Below are 16,195 nucleotides of genomic sequence, written 5' to 3'. Positions count from 1 at the left end.
CTCTCTCTCTCTCTCTCTCTCTCTCTCTCTCTCTCACACACACACACACACACACACACACACACACAACTTTCAGTAGTCAGTTTTCTTCTTCTACCCCATGCTTTCTGAGGATTCGAACTCAGGTAGTGAGGCTTAACAGCAAGCACCTTTACCTACTAAGCCATCTCAATGGCCCCATCTTGGATCCTTTAAAGAGAACATGCCCATATAATGAGTAGTAATCCAAATATTCTTGTGGTTTTTCTTACAATTGAATTGCTATAAAACTCAACACAACAACAAAAACCCTGTTCACGAGGCTGGAATTTAGCTCAGTGGTAGAAATGTACACAGTAAGCATAAGGGCCTGGGTTCAGACCCAGCACTGGTAGAAAAAGAAAATCAGCTTATCACTTTACTATAAAAGATAAAATCTTTGAGCCGGATAGTGGTGGTGGCGCACGCCTTTAATCCCAGCACTCGGGAGGCAGAGACAGGCAGATCTCTGGGAGTTCGAGGCCAGCCTGGTCTACCAGAGCAAGTTCCAGGACAGATTCCAAAGCTACAGAGAAATCCTGTATTGAAAAACCAAAAACAACCAAAAACCAAAACCAAAACAAACAGAAAAACTTCTTTATAACTAGACCTTATGAACAAAGCTATCCAGATCTCTCCAAAAACATTTTCCAATAAAATGATGTTTTAAGAGGGAGAACGTCCTGTCAGTCTAACTCCCCACCAGTTCCGTTGCCCACGGTATTATTATTAAGACACAATTTACTAAAGAAAAAAATAACATAGAAAATAAAAAAATTGCTTTTACAGACGCCATGCACATACACCAAACAGGCTCTTCCAGTCATGGAAATAATGAAGAGAAATAGGATGATCAAAGTTGACCCAGCCTCGCATCCCATGTGACCTTATACAGTAGGAAAGTTCCCAGCAACTGGCATTATACAATCATTTTATAACCAATAAACATGGGTGTAGCACAAAGACCTTTTTCTCTTTCTCCAGTTTTTAGCATCACCCACAGTAAAATGATAATTCCAAACCGTAGGATATATGAGCCTTTGGATGTTAAAACAATAAGAGGTGGAGGCCGGATGCCACTGGGCCCTCTTCAGACCCAGATTAAATGCCCAGGAAACACCCAGAACTCTGGGGAATTCCAATCTGCCTTCATTTCAAGATTCTCAGGAGAGGGCTGATGAGGGGTTCATCAGGAGGAAAAGAACCCATTTCCTCACAGGCAACTCAGTAGAGCACCTGTGGTCAAATCTTGGACTCACAACAGAAGCTATAAGTTACCTTTCCCTGAACAATTGACACCGTCCCTCCCTGAGCTATCCCTGCCCACCCCAACTACTGACTCAGCACGCTCCAATCTCAAATCTCTCTCTCTCTCTCTCTCTCTCTCTCTCTCTCTCTCTCTCTCTCTCTCTCCTCTTCTCTCGCCATCTCTCTTTCCATATATCTCTGGTCTGTGTACCAGAGGATGTACACAAAGGATGCCTGGTGTCGGAGGAGGCCAGAAGAAGGCATTAGATCCCCTAGAACTGGAGTTACAGATAGGTGTGAGCTGCTGTGTGATAAATGACTAAGTGGAGCAAAAACAAATAGCAAAAAGATCCATTACTATTGCTCGCCTCATCAAACTAAAGTCCTGCTAATGGAATATCCAAAGCAGTGGCCTTTGGCCACTCTAAGCACCTGTTAAGAGTGTCCACAGATAGAGACATTTGATTGTTTGAGCTCTCGGGGCCTGAAGGCAGGCCATCCTGGGGTCAAATCTCAGCTTAGTCACATGCTGACCGTGTGGCCTCACACAGATAATTGTTAACACTCTAAGTTTCGGTTTTCTCGTAAGTAAAATGAGGGTAATAATTGCATCTACCTCCTAGGACGCTTTGTAAAGGTTAAATGTCTGGTGTTTAGAAAACACATTAAAACTAAATACTAATACAGTATTACTATTATCCTAAGAGAGCTACATAATACAGTCTTACATCTTAAACAAGGCCATGGTAAATTTTAACTTGTATATAAAATTATATTTACTATTTGGGCATGTTTAAATACATGGAACATCAAGTCAAACATACTGAATGATTTGTCATTTATCTAATAGGGTTTTTTTGTTTTGTTTTGTTTTTGATTTAGGGTTTCTCTGTGTAGCCCTGGCTGATCTAGAACTCACTCAGTAGATCAGGCTGGCCTCGAACTCAAAGAGATCCGCCTGCCTCTGCCCCTGAGTGCTGGGACTAAAGGTGTGTGCTTCTTAGTTGAGTGATGGTGGCACACGTCTTTAATCCCAGCTCTTGGGAGGCAGAGGCCGGTGGATCTGTCTCTGTGAATTTGAGGCAAGCCTGGTCTACATAGTGAGTTCCAGGACAGCTAGGACTGTTAAACAGTGAAACCCTGCCTTGAGAGAAAAAAGAATTAAAGAGTTTCTCCTCCCTATCCCTACCCCCAATAGGTTTCGCCAAAACTGGCCTCTACTTCCTGAGTGCTGGGATTATAGGATTGTAGCACCACACCCGGTTTATGGAGTGACAGGATCAAACCCTAAACTTCATGCACGCCACCTGGCCCATCGCATCTGCCTGAGAACCTCTGCTGACCAGGCCAACCCGTCCTTGACCTGTTGCTAACCACCAAAAGCTCCTTTGGCCTGTCCCTCAGCAGTTGTCTCTCTCTTTGCCATTTTTATAAAAACAGCTCTCACTACCTGTCAAAAATGAAGGTGACTTATCATACCATGAATGTCAAGGGCAAGAATGTTTCCTCAGTGTTGTGTGTAGCTCAACAGGCTGTGTTTTGATTTGCAAAATAGCCATTTGCAACATCTGTCTCAAGGCAACAAGTACATTCCAAACACTTCAACTAGAATTCAGGTTTCGAATCATTGCCTTCTGTCTTATTTTTCTAGGGAGAGTCTGAGCTCACCTTTTCCATGTCTCTCATCCTGCCCCATATTGCTGGGTCAAAAGGACCACCCCGGGTATCCCCCTCTGAGAGCATGGGTCTGGCACAATGGAATATCCTAAGAGGAGAAGACCCCACTGTCCAAAGACTCTGGGATAATCTGTTTATCTTTCGCCTTAAGTAAACTAAACTAGCAGCAATAGCCTTTCTAGACTCGTTCACCTTCCTCATGTACAAACTTCTCAGTCCCCAACCTCACCCAACACCCCCGCCCCAAATCACAATCCGTGCAACTGATCAGGAATTGGCCAGTGATTCTGCGTCTCTCATTTCTCCCAATGACCCAAAGAATTCCTCCTTTGTACATTGAGGTCAGGGGCTAGACAAAGTACTCTTGTGCAGTTTATCATCCTAACTACCCACTTTCCTCATTCAAAACACACTTTATTTATCCATGCAATGCTGTTGAGTATCTGATGCAGAGCAGTGTCATCATGGTGAGGACAAACTGTAAAGGGACCTTCCCTCAGAGTTCATCTTCTGGAGTGAGAAGCATGACGACACAGTAAGACACAGGGAAGAAACAATGTTCCGAGGAGAAGGGCTTGTAAGATTTTAAAAAGATATTATAAACCCACTATTATAAACACTACCAACACCCCAAAACTGAAAGAGCAATTTTCAATACCTCTCCCTTCTCCCCCATCTTATTTTTAACCACATCTTTACCTTACATAATTTTTTTTTTTTGGCTTTGAAACAGATCTTCCTGCTCTGCCTACTGGGAATTTTACAGGCAAGCATCACATGTGGCCTTTACATAATTTTTTTAAAAAGTATTTATTTTATGTATATGAGTGTTTCAACTGCTTGTATGTCTGTGCACTGGGTACATGCTGGGTGACAGAGGAGGTGAAAAGAAGCCATTGTATCCTCTGGAATTGGAGTTACAGATGTTTACGAGCCAACACATAGGTTCTGGGAATCAAACTAAGGTCTTCCAGAAGAGCAGCCAGAGCTCTTAACTACTGTGCCTTCTCTCCAGCCCTGCCATTTCTTAAATCTGTGTTCTCCACTCTGCATTTATGGTTAATCCAAGCCCTAAAGAAAGAACACTCCTCTTCGGTGGTTTTCACCCCATCTCCAGCACTCCCAACTAATCTGTGATTTCTGGATTCATAAATCATTCCAATTTGTTCTCTATCTTGACTGATCTCTTGAACAGCCCTAAGGTACCCTCTTGTATCACAGAACAGCCTCAAGTGTCCCTCCTCTCACAAACAGCAGCTGGAAAGAGTCTGAACTTAGTACTGGGTGTGATCTTTAAGTCCTGCACTTTCCGGAGTTTACACACCTAACAACTTTCGGGTCAGATAATAGGAACATGTTCGAAAATAAAATTCGAAAAGCTGTATCCAAAAGAGAGACTTCTGCACAGACAGAAGTCATAAAATACTGTGTGTTTGGGAAGATACAGAGAACGACCTAAGTATAAGCAATGAGTTCAAACAGGGAGGGAAGCAAACAGGCAAAGAAAGGGCAGCAAACCCGTAAGTGTAGGTGAAGCTTGAGTCATGGTGGCTCTTTCTGCAGGAGTACATGAGGCAGGAGCCCAGCAGAAACAACCAACTTCCTGCCTCAATCAGACTGCATGGGAGAAGGTGGAAGAGAAAGCAAGCTCAATCATTTAGCCAACAGTGAGGAGAGGATCAGTAAAAAGATCCCTGAAATCAGAAGACCAGGTTGTCTGGGCCGGAGGGGCTTGGGCAGGCGTGGCGAGTCACCTAACCTCCCCGGTCTCAGCTTTCTCATTTGTAAACTGAAGCAGTTGAACTAGCTGACCTCAAAGGTCCCTCAGTACCAAACTAGATCAACTGTATATTATTTCTCCCATTAAAACATTCATCATGGCAGGAAAATAGGGAGGGGGGTCCCCTGCGGTCTCTTTATAGTTTTTTCTTCCCCAACTTCAACTTTCTGTTCCCTAAACTTACTTCAATTATGGGCCTCCCACATCACAAATTTAATACTTTCCTATAGAATTTCACTAATGAATTAAGTTTAAAGAGGAATTGATTACAAGAGGGGGGTGTAATTAAACGCCCTTGCTTCACCTTTCTGGGACCAAAACATCGATCTGTCTCTGTACTCATCTTGAGATTCTGGTTATGATTTTAGAGTCCTCCAAGAAATGTGTCCATTCAGCGTTGGCACCATACATACACAGCTTTAAGGTAAAATACATGTCCGTATATGCCATGAAGTGTAAATAACATGAAGGGTTAATTTCCTTCTTTTCAATATTACCCACTAAGGCCTGGGACGCGGGGAATAATGCTGAAAACAGGTTTTTGTGTTTTGTTTTGTTTAATTTGTAAAGTATGTACTTGACAATGCAGTTCGCTGAACCGGGCAGAATTCTTGGCACTGACTTTTTCACTGAAGGCTAACATTTCTTATGATGCATCCAGAAGCCCTAGAGCTCCAGGAAAGGCACCAAAACCAGCAAACACGGATGCAATTTCATTCTGCTCCTATTTGAGCCCGTGCACCAGAATCAGACAGAGCAGTCATACAATTTAAGAGCTACACAATAGTTCAGAAAGCCTCGTCAAACAGCCAGGCAAAGTTTAAACCAGAAAACTTGGTACCCCTCCCTTCCAAGATGCCGGGTATCACGGTGCGCTTCCCGGGCAGAGGTTTAAGCAGCTACACACAGGAGTGACTTCACACCTGAGCGCCAGACTCCCCCTCAGGGCAGGAGCGCGCCCGCAGGTGAAGGAGACGCCCGGGGCGAGGAACTGAGCCACACGCCGGTCGCCACTAAGCCAAGCACGGCTTTCCAGCACCGCCTCCCTCTCCCGCCCTTCACCCGCGTGCGCGTCCGGGCACCCGGTACCTGCGGCGGTCGTCCAGCAGCTCTCGCCCCGATCCTGGCGCCCGCTTGTCCCCTGCGCTGCGGCTACCTCTTGCCCGCCCGCCTCTTAGCCGCCGCGCTCGCGTCACTGCGCGTGCTCGGCCCGCACCCCCGCCCGCACGCTTGGAATCCACTTGCCGGGTTTTAGTTGCTGCACCCAAGGGAGAGGCCGCCAGACCTTTGGGTTCAGGTGAAAGGAGACTTGCGGGAGCAGGGGAGGATTAGGAGAGGTGGTCAGGCGCTGCAGGGGCGTCGTCCCTGCTCCCCACATTTTACCAGCCCAGTTACCGACTATCTGCACCCCTGCAGTGAGTTTAGCACGGTGATTCTCAAACAAGGGGTCATTGGGATCACCCAGCGGCGTTATTCAAACAGCTCTCAAACCCAGAGTTTTCAGTGTGTCTGCGGGTTTCTAATGTGCTCTCAGGAAGCTGGTGCCACTCAGTGTGCGTATCACTTTTGAAAACCGCAATTTCTTTCTTCCTTTTCCCCTTTGGAGAATTCAGATAATCCTTCCTCTTCATTTAATGGCCACACCTATTTGAAATAAATAACCAAAGCCCATACTCAAACAAAGGTGCGATCTTTTTCTAGAGCATGTGAGTTGAGCAAATGGAATGCAGCTTCAAGAGTTCTTGTATACTTTGCTGGTAGCATAATCCATCGCTGTGCACGGTACCATGTCATCACTTTGCTGCCCTTTGATCAAAGGTCCTATGTGCCCCTTAGCATCGAGTCTAGAACTGATACCGGCGATCAGGCCGGTAGGAATACAACTTGAGAAGGTGATTGAAATTGTCCAAAAGAAGTGGATGAGTAAATAAATGTGGAAGTGGACCAAAGAGGAGTGAGAAAAGGATTTTTCTCTGCCTAGAAAAACTCATAACCTTAAGTCTCATAAACATAACGTTTTTATCTGAGCTTCAATCTACAAGAGGAATTGTGTTCTCACAAAGAATTTACTTAAACTAGACATGTATGTACAACTTGACCAAGCCACACAGCCATTTTATTCTTAGCTATTATCAAAGAGAAATAAAAATAGATGATCACACAAGGACTTAGTAGCGCAGTGTTCTATAATAGTCAAAGTCTGGAAGGAATTGGCTTGTAGCAGGTGAATGAAAACCAACTGTGCTATATCAGTACAATGGAGTACTACTTGGTACTGAAAAAGAATGACCAAGTCAAAGGCTTCAGTACAGATTGCCATGCCCTCCTCTGCTGGGAGGGAATGGGGAAAAGGCAACCGCACAGAGACACGCGGACAGAAAGAAGCTGAGACTGGATGATCTGGGCTCCAGAATGGAAAAGCCACAGCACCCTGGAAGCTAAGTGTGTTTATTATATATAGTTGAACGGGATTGGGGGTTATTGCATGAAGGAGGCAGGCTTAGGGAGTCCCAATAGGAGAGCGTCTCTGCAGGGAGGCAGTTTTCAGGCAGCAAACATGAGGGAGGGGGCAGAAAGCCATGGTGACTCAACCACACTATCTATGCTTGTAAATGGGCCACAGGAAGACTTTGCTATCCCTTTGTGTCTGACCTGGGCAAGGTTTTGCCACCTCCAGAGGGCTGAGACATTGGGGTCCTTGACATGGCCAACCTCTGTCAAAAAAATACACATTCACTCGGGACTTTGTTAGCTCCCGATAGTAGATAAACCTCAAAATCATAATGCTGAACTAAAGAAACCAAAAAGAGAATACATAGTGTATGTGAAGTCGAGCCTAAAATGACAAAAAAAAAAAAAAGTAATTGCCTGGGCCAGAGATGGAGAAAGAAAGGACTGCAATAGAATAATGACAATCTTTTGTGGGGTCACAGAAATGTTCTCTATATTGATAATAATGAAGACTTTCATGGATATATGCAAATACCAAAGCTAAAATGGATACTTTACATAATATTCATTTTTTAAAAATTATTGCCCAATAGATTTGGAAAGAAAATAATAATCAAGTACACTTATATTCTTTATTTATAGTAAAAATATTAACCAAGGTAAGTCCATGAAAAACCGCAAAACCTAAATATGACATCACTTGATTTGGAGGGAAGGCAAAAGATTCTCATTCCCTCTAAAGGAAGGTAAAATAATTAGTTTTTAATCATTTGTAAAGTAACTAGCCCCAAGACACAAGTTGTTGATGATAAAAACCCAAGTATTTCCCAGAAGTTTCTCACAAATCTAAAATAGCAGGGTATATCATTAGAGGTGCACATGATTATAAATGAAATTGTAAGCAGGCCTATGATCCTAGCTACTTGAAAAGCTGAGGCAGGAGGATTACAAGTGAAAGACCAGCTTGGACAGCATAAGGAGAAACAGAACAAGAAACTGTGCTGCATCCCAAGTACGAGGAAGGTAAAGAGGAAGGGAGGAAACAACTGTCTGCTCAGCTGACTCTGTATATCACCGCCAATGAAACACAAAATTTTCAAACTCAGGGAGAAAGTTGGGCGTGATGATACATGCCTTTAATCTCGGCAATGGAGAGGCAGGCAAATCTCTGTGAGTCCACTGCCAGCTTGATCTACATAGTAAGTTCTAGGACAGACAGGAGACCCTGTCTCAAAGAAAAGAGAAAAGGAGAGAGAGAGAGAGAGAGAGAGAGGGGGGGGGGGGGAAGAGAAAGAGAGGGGGTGGGGGAGGAAATGCCTCATTGAGATTGGGAAAAAAATTAAGCAAGGAGGTTCCAGGTCAAAGCTCTCAGCTCAGATCATATTTGCTAAAATTACTCTGCTGAGAATTTAAAGATTAATCATTTATAGTAGTTAAAATCATGCCTGTAATCCCAGTACTTGGAAGGCAAAGCAAAATCAAGAGTTCTAGGCCAGTCTCTGCTACACAGCAAGTTCAAGGCCTGCCTGGGCTACATGATACCCCATCTCAAATAAAAACATAATGGGGGGGGGTGGAGAATGACTGAAGTAGTAGTCTCTGTAGCAAGAACTCACAGGGAAGAGATGCTGTACTTAATAGCACGAGTATACTGTGTTTATAGTAACCATGAGCTGGAAAGATAGCTCAGTGGCTAAGAACATTTGTTGCTCTTGCAGAGGACCCAGGTTTGATTCCCACTACCCACATAGTAGTTCACAATCATTTGTAACTCCAATTCCAGGAGATATGATGTCTTCTTCTGCTCTTTTCAGGCAGAAAACATTCACACTAATTCATAGACATACATGCAGATAAAATACTCATCCACAAAGTAAAATGAATAAATCTAATTTGAAATGTTTTCAAATGAAGATCAGTAGTAAATATATGTCAAAATTAAGTAGGGTTCCTTAGAGGAGCAGAACGAATATATATTACAAAGGGGACATGTTAGATTGACTTGCACAACACCTGGAGAGGTTAAGAGCCCTGCAGCAGCTCAGCAATCCCAGTCTGTCACTGGATGCCTGGAGAGATGCTGTTCTTTGGACCACACTGGAGAGCTGAAGAGGCTGAGCTCTGATGTCAGGAAAGAGTGGCAGCACTGTGGCAGCAGCAGAGTGGATTCACTTGCCAGCAAGTGGCAAAGTCAGGCAGGAGGGAAGCAGCTTTTTGGTAAGGCCTCCTTACATCTGCATGCCACTCAGAGAGAGGACATGCCTCCGAGGAGGCTTTGCCTTCTAGGTCAATCCTTCCAGGAAATACAGGTCTTTACAGCCAGATCCAATCAAACTGACAACCAAGATTAACTACCACACCATATGCTCCAGTTTTTCTAGATAACTCCCAATTTTGAATATTTGCTATCACATAAATTAGGTTCAATCATGTATACCATGATTTGTTGCTTTAAAAAGAAATATTACCAACTAAAATCAAAGTGGGAATATTTTCCATATCTTCTATTTCTTGTGTAAAAGAGTAACAGTGGCTACATTATTGGACTCCTATTTAAGCTTAAGTCACCATTTTAAGCACTTTAAAGTGTTGGGCCTTTTTTTTTTCATAGAATATCTATAACAGCCCTAAGAAATTATCTTCATTTATAGGTGAATTTTTTTTTTGTAATTTTTGGGGTGGAGTAGGGAGATGAGCCAGTGGGTAGAGTATTTGCTATACAAGTCTTGAGAACTGGAGTTCACATGCTCAACAGGGTAGCCAATATAGGTGGGTGTGACAGCTACCAGTAATCCCAGCCTGGGAGAGGTGGGGATGGAGGCTCTCTGAAGGAAGCTAGCTAGCCAGACTAGCTGAATTGGAGTGAGAGATCACACCTCTATATATAAAGTAGAGAGCAATCAAAGAAGATACCCAACGTTTAGCCACCACACACAAACACACCCATGCACAAAAATACCACCTTCTTTCATAACACAACTAAATAAAAACTAAAGGCAACTAAACGATTAAATTGTCTTTCATATAAAGACAATCTTTTCTCATTCCACACTTTGCTATTTTTTATTTTTTTATTTTTATTTATGTATTTATTTTTGTTTTTTTTTTTTTTTTTGAGATAGGGTTTATCTGTAGCTTTGGAGTCTGTCCTGGAACTAGCTCTTGTAGACCATGCTGGCCTCAAACTCACAGAGATCCGCCTGCCTCTGCCTCCTGAGAGCTGGGATGAAAGGCATGCGCCACCACCGCCTGGCTGATTCCACACTTCACAGAGATTCATACGGATTATGAGTTTATTTTACTAGGCTCTTTGGTAACGGAAGGGCTAGTGTTTACCACACTCTAGTGTTTACTACCACCACAGCTAGTGTTCATCCATGGGTTTTTTTTTTTTTTTTGTACTAGCTACTGTACAGATTCACAAATACAAAAGACTACAATTCCAACTCAAGTTCAATTTCAAAGTTGTACTATTATCTCAATGCTAGTCCTTGAAAAGATATGTCTTTACTCTGTAGCCATCCTGGACTCCCGTGTCTTAGCTGGTATTTGCTCCCCAGAGTCTAAGGTTTCAGAAATACTTATAATCACAACCAGTGGCTGCCACAGGTACGAGTTTCACCTTGAGTTTCAGAAAAACTAGATCTATTAAAAACAGTTTAGCGGGGCTGAAAAGATGGCTTAGTGGTTAAGAGAACTGGCTGCTCTTCCAGACATCCTGAGTTCAATTCCCAACAACCACATGGCAGCTCACAACCATCTATAATAAGATCTGATGACCTCTTCTAGCATGCAAGTATACTGATGTAGATCACTCATACCTTAAAATGTATAAATAAATACAACTTATTTAAAAAACAGTCTAGCACACATTACTTGCACAAAACAATGGATATCACTGCAACCTTTTCATTCATGTACATAATAAGCTTTGATCATATTTCAATCACCCCCATTACCCTCTTTTGTCTCCTTGTCTTTCTCTTCCCAAATATTTCTTTCTACTTTCAGGTTACTGCTGTTTTTAATCTAGACTCAATTCATGAGGGAATATGTGATATTTGTCTTTTCTCAGTCTGGTTTATTTGGCTTAACATAATGATCTCCAGCTCCACCCATCTTCCTGCAGAGTCATTATTTCATTTGTCTTTATAACTGAATAATACTTCACTGTGTATACAGACCATGCTATATTTATCCATTCGTTTTTTGATGGACACCCAGTCGAATCATGATGCATTTTGAATGAAACCAGGAAATACAGTATAAGCATAGTGTGCTTGCTTGTTTGGCTATTTTTCTCATAATAGAGGAGAGAAAAAAATATATATATACAAGTGAAAAGGGCAACATTCAGTTTAACTTCAGTACAGCTCTAGATGTATGTTGATTTTCTTTTTTAAAAGCATCATTTAGAGGAGAAAAGACAAATCTAAGAAATAAGGAAGAAATGAAAATAAATCTCTGTCCCCTCTATTGGATCCTTTTCCTCTCCTGAAGGGAAGCCATGGGTATAAAAATTATCTAAACCTTTGGGGGATTTAAAATTGTAACTAAGATAAAAAAAAACTAAATGGACAGTCATATGTCTTTTAAAATGACATACGTAAGTAAGTGGAAAATCAAACTGAACAATCACCCCAGAGTGCAGGGAGCATAATAAGCAGAGGCGGGGAAAACAAACCTGTAAACATCAACTGAAGCAGAGAGCAAAAAGAATCAGATGTGGAGCATGGCAGAGACTTGTCCTCCCCACACATTGCTTCACCTTTTACATAGGAAATTATACATCCATGAAAATGACAGCATTTCAAAATTCTGAACCGTTGGTAACATATGAACACATGTGCATGAGTTATCCTACTGTCTTACATTATCTTCCTGGAAAGCCAAAGCTATTATTTTCCATATTTACCTGTAACTTAAAAAAATATGTAAAATTTGAGATTCTTTTCTGACTTATCTGTTCTCAAGACCTCTGGGCATATTTCTAGGAATCCATTCTCTGGCTCTCTCCAGACTATTGCAGTGCAAACTCAAATTTCAGAGCTTTTGTGCTTTACAGCTTGAAGGACAACTTGGTACATGAAATTATTTTGAAAACAGTAAAAAAATAATTTTTCCAATCATTACTACTATATTTAATATACACTTAGGGTCATATCTGAGACCGTTGTAATGTCAATAATATTGTTACCTATACAGGAAGCTTCCATATGTGTGAGGTAGTCTGTGTCCTTTAAGAATTGCTTCCAAATTTAGTATCTCTGTGTGTGTGTGTGTGTGACTGTTGCAGAGGTGGAAAGACAAATGGTTTTCTGAGTGACTTATAAAATACTGAGTGGGTTTCGGTCTGGGTTTAATTGTATACTTTCAATGTCTCTACTGAGTGAAAACAGATGCGTTGATGCTGTTTGGCTATAAGGAATCATTTGTTTTCGTTCATAAAGTTTCAGAATGATGGCTTGCAGTTATGTTGTTCATTTCTTCAGACTTTACCCAACAGACATGTTCTCCTTGTAATTTTAACCCAATATGACAATATCCAATACATAACCACCATACTGAAGAAGCAAATGGCTTAACCAGATTTGAGTTTTGAAAAGGTGTACGTTATCGTGTAGAGCAACTCCAAGTAACATCTGCATTACACAAGCACTTATTTGATGTGGGAGTCCCCTCTGTATGCTGTGAATACAACTGGTGAATAAAGGAACTGCCTTGGCCTGCTGATAGGGCAGAACTTAGGTAGGTGAGGAAAACTAAAGGGCATGCTGAGAGAATGGAGGCAGAGAAAGGGAGAAGCCATGTAGCGTCGCCAGAGACAGACGCTGGAACTTTAGCCGGTAAGCCACAGACACATGGCTATACACAGATTAATTATGCGTCGCCAGAGACAGACGCTGGAACTTTAGCCGGTAAGCCACAGACACATGGCTATACACAGATTAATAGAAATGGGTTAAATCAATATGTAAGAGTTAGCCAATAAGAAGCTAGAGCTAATGGGCCAAGCAGTGATATAAATAATATAGTTTCTGAGTGATTATTTCGGGGTTGAGCAGCCAGGAGCCAACAAGCGGCCTCCTTACAACACTTATTTAAAATGTCTACTACATGTGGTGCACAGACACACATGCATCCTTCCAAATAAAATAAAAAGATTTAAAGAAAAGTCAACTAACCACAGAGGACTAGTGATATAGCTTGGAATCGGAGAGTTTACTGAGTATTCATTCATGAGGCCTTATCCTGTCGGCAACATCACAAATTTAAAGACACAAATCACAGAATCAATTTGTGTACCAAATGCAGAAACTTTTGAAACTATTTACATTGTCTCATCTAGGATTTACTAAAATGCATACCCGTCATACTGTGTGTTATACAATGAAATCCTAAAATTAGGATGCTAACTATGTGTTATGATGACTTGCATGCTGGCAGTTCCTGCAGCCTCTAGCCAGCAAGTCACAAAGGTCTTAATGGGGTTGTAGTGCCATCTACTGGTCATTTTCATAGCACTTTATCACTAATATGGACACCTGTATACATGGCTAATGAAAATTTTCAGGTTGGATGGAGTACACTTGTAGTAGACAGCTTGCTCAGCCCCTGTGGGGTTGGAGAGAGGGAGGAAGAGAGAAACCCAGGGGGGATCCTAAGGATACCAAAAGTCAAGGGAAATGGCAAAGGACGTACTGCTAAAAACACAGGGAGTAACCAAAGGAAGCATTCCAGGGAGGCAGTGATCTAGACTGTCAAACCATGGAAGAAGAAAGGAAAAGAGTGACCAATGTCCTTTGGATTTAGCCACGTGAAAGCCCGAGAGAAGAGGAGGACTCGGGGAAAAGACACCGAGTTGACCGTCTTTAGGCGAGAGCTTTATTAAGAGGATCATTAACTCTAAAGACAGCACAGCTGCGGTCTGAGGGAAGCAGCTCCAGTCCCCGTCCTTCAAAGCCATGGCAGGTGTCCACTCTTAAAGGTTTCTAAGGGAAGGGATGATCCTTGCATACTGAGAATGTAGTTCTAGTTAATATATGACCCGGGCTGCAAGGCATGCATGACAGGAGTCAAGGCGACACTGGACAGCGAATGGGGCTGGTTAATGTGTGACATTACTCAAGCTGTGTTGGATCCTTGGCAGCAGTGGGGTGGCGAGGTGAGGATTTTGCTTTTCCTGAGTGCTGGTGAGGAGGGAAGGAGACAGGTCTATGAGGCTGCACTTAGAGCTAAGTTCCTTACAGCAACTTTGAGAGGAGAGAAAAATTATAGGTGGGTGTGGGGCTGCTCCCAAGAGCATCTGGAAGGTCTGTCCAGGTATCTGTCTAGCATGATCGAAGGCATGAGTCTTAGTTACTGTTCTATTGCTGTGAAGAGACTCTATGGCCAAGGCAACTCAGAGAAGAAATAGTTTATTGGGGGTTCACTTAGAGTTTCAGAGGCTTGGAGTCCACGACCATCATGGCAGAGACCATGGCCATGGGCAGACTGGCATGGCACTGGAGCAGAAGCTGAGTGCCTACATCTTTTTTCACAAGCACACACACACACACACACAGAGAGAGAGAGAGAGAGAGAGAGAGAGAGAGAGAGAGAGAGAGAGAGCGAGCAACTCAGGGTGGCATGGGCTTTTGAAACCACAAACCCCACCCCTAGCAACACCCCTCCTCCAACAATCCTTTCCCAAAAAGTTCCACCAGCTGGGGACCAAGCTTTCAAATATATGAGCCCATGGGGACATTCTCATTCAAACCACCACACCAGGTCCAGTATAACACAAAAAGGATGTAGTGCCACATGCTTATCTTCCTAACACCCAGAAGTAGAAGCAGAAGGATCAGCAGTTCAAGACCACGCTTAGCTACACGAGTTCAAGGCCAGCCTGGCCTATGAGAGACCCAATCTCAAGAAGCAGCAATAAGAGTAAGGACAACAAGAAAAGAAGCCATTGGTGATTCTGGTGAGAATGAAGGGGAGGGGCAATGGGACAGAGTACAATATACAGTGGTTTAGGGCTCAATGGGAGATAAAAATGAATCAGCCTTATGAAAACTTCTTCCATGAAGTGTGGCAGAGAAATACAGGAGTACTCAGAGGGAAGGTATTTGTTTGGAACACCGACCTTGACATCAGTTGCTCATTTATTGATGCATTGCTAAAGCTGTTGCTATAGATATGGCTATCAGCTTCCTTTCCTTCTGACTCACACCTTCTGCCATATTCAAATGGAGCTTTGACTAGTTTTGCTCCTGTTTGAGCTGGGGACTCACTATATAGCCCAAGCCAGATCAAACTAGGGGTCCTCCTGCCTCCTCCTCTAAAGTGCTGGAATTATGGTCATGTACCACCATAACCTGCTTATTGTTACTCTATTAAAAACCATTAGTGCCTTTCCTCAATTTACTGAAGTGTGTCCTTATGATGCTGGGGTTTGATGTTGTCATTTACAGATGTGTTGGGTCACATTCAAAAACACCCTAGGACATATGTAGCCTGCCAACGGTTGCCTGCCAGTGGTGGGCTGCAGGTTAGACATACCTGTTCTAAATGTTCCCTAAATGCCAGCTAAGCTGTACCATTCAAGCCCTCTGCATCCTTCAGTTTATAGTGTTGCATTTGGTTAGAGTCTTTGTTCCCTGTCTTTGTTTCTTCCAGTCCTGCTGGACCTTCAGATCCCATCTAATGTAGTAACACCTCCCTTCCTGAGCCAACCCCTCTATCCGCTGCAGTTCCTCTGAGTGCTTCCTCCCCTGGCATCTAATGAATGCCGGTTCTCTCGCTTTCTGCCTGTCTCTCCAGCACATTTGGCCATGAATTTAATTTGGGGTTGTTATATTCCTGTATATTACTTGAAACTGGCTTTGTCTTCCTCTCTCTCTCTCTCTCTCTCTCTCTCTCTCTCTCTCCTCTCTCTCTCTCTCTCTCTCCCTCTCTCTCTCTCTCTCTCCCTCCCTCCCTCTCTCTCTCTTCTCTCTCTCTCTCTCTCTCTCCCTCCCTCCCTCCCTCCCTCCCTCT

General features: G+C 42.9%; 1 protein-coding gene across 1 annotated transcript in view; it reads right to left on the bottom strand.

Annotated features, from left to right (window-relative positions):
• Positions 1–5,908, bottom strand: part of Pls1 (plastin 1) — an 85,264-nt gene extending 79,356 nt beyond the window's left edge. The window contains exon 1 of the mRNA XM_050157345.1: positions 5,813–5,908. The gene's annotated coding sequence lies outside the window, so the exon portion shown is untranslated. The remainder of the gene's footprint in view (positions 1–5,812) is intronic.
• Between the last annotated feature and the right edge of the window lie 10,287 nt (positions 5,909–16,195).

This window comes from Alexandromys fortis, unplaced genomic scaffold, assembly GCF_014885135.2.
Source record: "Alexandromys fortis isolate MF-2015 unplaced genomic scaffold, M_Fortis_MF-2015_v1.1 scaffold_85, whole genome shotgun sequence".
Classification (NCBI taxonomy): domain Eukaryota; kingdom Metazoa; phylum Chordata; class Mammalia; order Rodentia; family Cricetidae; genus Alexandromys; species Alexandromys fortis.
This window is presented reverse-complemented; position numbering and strand designations above follow the sequence as displayed.